The 4,431-nt window shown below is 55.7% G+C and overlaps 1 long non-coding RNA gene across 1 annotated transcript; it reads right to left on the reverse strand.

Annotated features, from left to right (window-relative positions):
- Positions 1-689: 689 nt before the first annotated feature.
- On the reverse strand, positions 690-3,997 carry LOC129391938 (uncharacterized). Its single transcript, XR_008616843.1, has 2 exons — positions 3,056-3,997; positions 690-2,651 (listed from the first exon to the last, which is right to left on the reverse strand). It is a non-coding gene; the product is annotated as an uncharacterized lncRNA (long non-coding RNA).
- Between the last annotated feature and the right edge of the window lie 434 nt (positions 3,998-4,431).

The raw sequence follows: 4,431 nt of genomic DNA on the forward strand, positions 1-4,431 counted from the left end.
CTTCCCTGGTGGCGCAGCGGTTGAGAATCCGCCTGCCAGTGCAGGGGACACGGGTTCGAGCCCCGGTCCGGGAAGATCCCACATGCCGCGGAGCAGCTAAGCCCCTGCGCCACAACTACTGAGGCTGCGCTCTAGAGCCCATGAGCCACAACTACTGATCCCTTGTGCCACAACTACTGAGCCTGTGCTCAAGAGCCTGCGAGCCCGCACGCCACAACTACCGAAGCCTGCATGCCACAACTACTGAGCCTGCACTCTAGAGCCCGCGAGCCACAACCACTGAAGCCCGCGCGCCTAGAGCCTGTGCTCTGCAACAAGAGAAGCCACCGCAGTGAGAAGCCCGCGCACCCAAAAATAAATTCATTAATTAAAAAAATAAAGAGTCAAGCTAGACCCCAGGAAAAACCTGATGAAGGAGAAGTGTGTGTTTATCCTGGGGCAGGGGGAGCCAGGAGACCCTGTTCCTTCAGTGCAATGAGATTATATCAGGCAGACGAAAGGGTGTAACGACCTCTCTGGAGGAGCTGGGTGGACAGAGGCCCGCGGGGTAGAGGAGGGCAGAGTGCCCGCGGGGCTCTGGTGAAGAAGAGCCTGACTCCCCAGAGGCGAGGGAAGGAGGGAGGGGAGTCACTCTGGTCTCCGGAAGGCTCAGCTTGGACCATGGGCCAGGCGGTAGGGAGAAACACGAACCTCTGGAGTGGAGGCCCCGGGCCTGGAGAGGTAAGGGGGCCTCGCGGATGCCCAGGTCAGTCCGCTCTGATGTGAAGAGGAGCGTCAAGCAGCGGGGAGGAGGCCCTGGTCACTGCCCCACGGTGGGATGACTCAGCAGAGTACTGCCAGAGCCCCGGGCCAGGCCCGAGCTGGGTCACGGGCTTGCCCCCCCCCCCCACCGCCCCTGCTTCCCACACAGAGTACTTTACACATGTTCAAGGAGAGGCAGAAGGTGAAGTGGAAAGGCCTGGGCTTTGAAGTCACAAAAGTCAATTCTAAATCCCAGCCCCCCGACCCTTGAGCTGGGAAAATTAACTTCTTCCAACCCAAGTTTCCTCATCGGTACAATGGGACAAACTTGAAACAGGAGGGAAGGGGGCAGGGCACAACCTCTGAAAGAATGGTTGACATAGCCCGAGGACATGACGTAAACTGATTAGAAACCTTTGAAAGAATGACATAGCCCGAGGACATGACGTAAACTGATTAGAAACCTTTGAAAGAATGACATAGCCCGAGGACATGACATAAACTGATTAGAACCAAGTGGGTCCAAGATGGTGGTCAGTCGACTTCCACTACACCGTGAGCCTCAGGATACGCTCAGTGTAACACATCAGTAAGCTGAATGACACACCCACAGGTGCCATGACAGTTCCAAGGCCGACCAGAAGGATCAAAAAATGGGCGGTGGTCCAATTCCTGGAAGTCCCCGCCCCTTCCTGAAATAGCTATAATACTCCTCCCCCTCATTAGCCTATGAAATTACCCACCCCTATAAAAGCTGACAGCCCCACACCCTGGTGCCTTTCTCACCTTCTGAGATGGCCAACTCTCTCTGTGGAGTGTGTTTCTCTCTAAATAAATCCACTTCTTATCTATCACTTTGTCTCTCACTGAATTCTTTCTGTGATGAGACATCAAGAACCTGAGCTTCGGGCTTCCACAGTGGTTCAGAATCCACCTGCCAATGCAGGGGACACAGGTTCGAGCCCTGGTCTGGAAAGATCCCACACGCCGCGGAGCAACTAAGCCCGTGCGCCACAACTACTGAGCCTGCGCTCTAGGGCCTGCGAGCCACAACTGCTGAGCCCACGTGCTGCAACTACTGAAGCCTGCGCGCCTAGAGCCTGTGATCCACAACAAGAGAAGCCACCGCAATGAGAAGCCCGCGCACCGCAACAAAGAGTAGCCCCCGCTCGCCACAGCTAGAGGAAGCCCGCGCACAGCAACGAAGACCCAACACAGCCATAAATAAATAAATAAATTTAATAAAAAAAAGAGAGAGAGAGAACCTGAGCTTCATTAAGTCCTGAAACAAGGTGTGTGATCTCAGTTGGAAGACCACGGGTTTTGGCCGGGTTCGAGTCCCGGCCGCATGGGTTCAAGTCCCAATCTGGGTTTTGGCCGGGTTTGAGCCCTGGCATGTGGGTTCGAGTCCCAATCTGAGGTGCACAGTTTCAGCGGGGCAGAGGTCCTCTTACCCAAAAGACTGGGTTCACCTCTTGGTGGGTGTCGAGCCAAAAGACACAACCAGGCCAAAGACCAGGAGAAGGAAGGATTCATTGCTTGCGGCAAGTGAGGAAACCATGGGGAACTTTCCCAAAGCCGTGCCTCCCCAACTGTAAGACCGGGGAGGCTTTAAGCTAAGGGTACGTGTGTGTTCATGAAGGGGCCTGAGCAGGGGAGAAGTCGGCGTAGAATCAGGGCAAAGATCGACAGGGTCCGGGCTTCAGTTGACGGAAGTCACGGGGGTCACAGAAGGTCAACTTCTCCATCCCTGAGGTTCCCGTTGACCTGGTGGCTGAGCGTCAGGCTGATCTTCACCATCGACTCAGAGCTGCAGTCTTCACAACTGGTGTCTTGTCTTTGCTGTTGTTGCTTCTCTTGCCTGATAACAGTTGTTCTTTTGTTCCCTTGAGATCCTTGATTTCTGAGACCTGTTCAAGGGCGAGCACTGTGTCCAGGCTCGGATCACAAAGCGGCTCAGGCCAAACATGGCTCCTCTTCTGTCAGGAAAGCCCCGCCTGGTTCTCTCTCTGGGGGACCCCCCACCCTGTCTGCTTACAGTCCTTTCTGTGGTGACAGGACCAGCCTTTCCCTTTCAGCTCGCTTCCAGGAACTGACATCTGAACACAGGCCCGTCAACATCACCATCATCATTGCCCATCATAATCACCCGACCCTGGGTACCTGTCTTATTTCTAAAGGCTTTCCCAGGGAAGGGAATTCCAGCCTCTTACAAACTGGAAAGAGAAGTGGGAAGTTCTTCCCTGGGTCTAACCTAGCCATAGTAAAAGTCTGATTTTTCTTCTGGAAACACAAAACAACTCGTTTGCCTTACCTTGAAAATAGCATGTTATCAGCATGAAGGTGGTTCGTCCAGCCTCCCAGCCAGGGGCCCAGCTTCCCCCCTCTGGGCCCCTCCACCTGCTTTGACACGGGACCCAGCCTCCCGGTTGTAAACCGGGCAGATGCCTGCTGGGCGGGGCTGCTGGGGGATGGGGGCTGAGGGTTTGGAGCCCCAAGGAGAGTGCTCAGAGGGCTCCCTTGGCTGGTTCGTCTTCCCCAGTACATCAACGCCACCTCCAAACCGAGACACATCAAGGTCAACAAGGAGGGCATCGCAGCGTTGGACCTGGAGCTGGATCTCAAGAGTTCTGAGAACAAGCTTTACCTGTATAAGGTGAGGCTGGAGGGGCCATCGAGGGCGGGCTCTTGGCAGGGATGCTGCTGGTCCCTGGGGGGAGGAACTGTGCGACCGACCGAGTACACAGGTGATGAGCCCCGCCGCCCGTGGAGTTCCTGCTTTGCTTGGGGTCAGCTCAAACCCTGGTGAAGACGGTCCAGGGAGGCCTCTGACCTCTCACCGAGCGACCGGGCTTTCCAGCCAGGGCACGGGGTCAAAAGAGGGTTCTGAGAAGTGCACCCCTCTCCTCTGAGCTCTCTCTCCAGACACATCGCTGCAAGGACTCCAGGAGTGATTACACATCAGCCAGGTGGTAGTAGGGTCGGTGTCTGGAGAGGGGCGCTGTGGGTGGCGGCAGCAAAGCGTCACACTGTCCTGTGGTCAGACTCCTGGCTCCACCAGTTCCTGGCCGTGTGACCGCGGGAAAGGTGCTTCCTTTCTCTGTGCCTTGGTTGCCTCATTTGTGACACGAGGATGACGCAGGACTTGTCTCCTGGCGTGTTGAAATGATCAAGGAGATAGTGCGTGGTTTGCTTCTCTGCTCATCTCCCCCTGGCTACCCTGTTCTTGCTTGCTCCGCTCCCCCCCACCCCCGGCTCACCCCCGTTCCTTTGCTCCCTGCTCCTCTGTCTGCCGTGCTCTGCCCCCATCCACACGGCTAACTGCTGCCCCCCAGTGACTCCCCCGGCCCCCCCGTGTAGTGCCGTGTGTCCCCAGCCCCATCCGGCTCCTGGACCCACGTACTCCTTTCTCTCCCCGCCCCCGACCCCAGTTCTATCTCTTTCTAACAAACATTATATCATTCGCTCATTTATGATGCTTATTATTTCTCTGTCTCCCCGTAGAACTTTAGTTGCCTGGGGGCAGGAATCTTTGTTTTATTCACTGATGTGTCCGTGTACCTAAAACAGTGCCTGGCACACATCAGGCGGCTAAGTGTTAGCTACGGTTAATACGGATCTTCCTCGACCTATGATGGGGTTACGTCCCGATAAGCCCCTTGTAAGTTGAAAATATCGTACGACGAAAAT

The sequence above is a fragment of the Physeter macrocephalus genome, unplaced genomic scaffold (assembly GCF_002837175.3).
Source record: "Physeter macrocephalus isolate SW-GA unplaced genomic scaffold, ASM283717v5 random_1471, whole genome shotgun sequence".
Lineage (NCBI taxonomy): Eukaryota > Metazoa > Chordata > Mammalia > Artiodactyla > Physeteridae > Physeter > Physeter macrocephalus.